Here is a 1377-nt window from a genome sequence, read left to right on the forward strand (position 1 = left end):
CATTAACCTTAGTTTTACACTCTAACAATATTCCATCAAGTTATTCAATTTAAAGAGCATAAAATGCCAATAAATTACTTTGAGTAAAGAGAAAATCTACAATAAATAGTTATGATATGAAATGAGCTAATTACAACTTTAAGCATTGAAAATCCAAGATTTTTTTTTTTTTAAGTTATGACCTTTGATGATGTTTCTTAAAGTGACATATATACTAGAATAATGGGTACCTAACACTACCTCTATAAGATTAAGTAGGCTTGGATCCTAAATTAAACCTTTGGCCCAAAATTTATAAAGTCATTTTTGTTTTATATTTCAGTCTAAAAATTAAATTACATATTTCCTTAATTGGGCATAACAGACTGACACCACTTGGCACTTGGAGTTATGCTAATAACTGAACTACCATAATGAATTACAAAGAACATATGCAAAAAGATTATTTAATTGTATAATTAAAAGAGCAATAAAATCCTAACTCAATGTTGCAACTATAGATCTATAGGTCTAGGAATTGATATTGAATTTTTTAAATACCTTTAGAGCTAAATAATGCTAGGAGTGATAGTGCAATGAACTCTTAGGTAAAAGTACAAGGCTATGTCACACTTTTGACTAGCTTATCAACACAAGTGAATTTGAGCACTTCTAACTAAAAGTTAATTTTAGTAAAAAATATAGCTAAATATGTCCACAACTTTTCCAACCAAAAATATTCACTAAATCATATGTAGCACCACTTTAAGGCCAACTTCAAAAAAGTAAAATTATTAAAAAAAAGGACGTTTCAATAACTCTTACTCGTGCAAATAACATTTCTAAAATTGTAATTTAAATTCTTTTTTATAAATCTATAAGTGTACTTTTTAAAAATATATATTTTAATATTTCAATCATATTTTATATTTTATTTAGATATTTTTACTAAAACTAGCTATCAACACAAACATATCCATTGATGATCATGTAAATAAAAAATACTAAAATTTATTAATTTATTTTGAAAATAATATGATGCACTAGATAGGAGTAATATTATTATTCATTATTTATTAATTAGATAGGAGTCTAGGAATTGATCTTGGAAACTTTTTAATGCCTTTAGAAGTGAATTAAGGTAGCAATAATAGTGTAACAAACTCTTACCTTCTTAGCACTTATGAGGCTTTTATTGAGCCAATCAACAACTTTCTCCATATTTAGAATACGAGTCTAGAAGACATTTAGGTTCCATTCCACACTCATTTATTCATGAATAAGCTCTTGTATAATATTTTTCCTAGTACTTCCAGTGAATCTCTTGATGATGGTACTAGTAGGAAAATATTTTCTAGGATTATATTAAAATATTCAAGGAATGAACTTATTAAAAAT

This window comes from Cryptomeria japonica, unplaced genomic scaffold (assembly GCF_030272615.1).
Source record: "Cryptomeria japonica unplaced genomic scaffold, Sugi_1.0 HiC_scaffold_1187, whole genome shotgun sequence".
In the NCBI taxonomy this organism is placed as follows: Eukaryota; Viridiplantae; Streptophyta; class Pinopsida; order Cupressales; family Cupressaceae; genus Cryptomeria; species Cryptomeria japonica.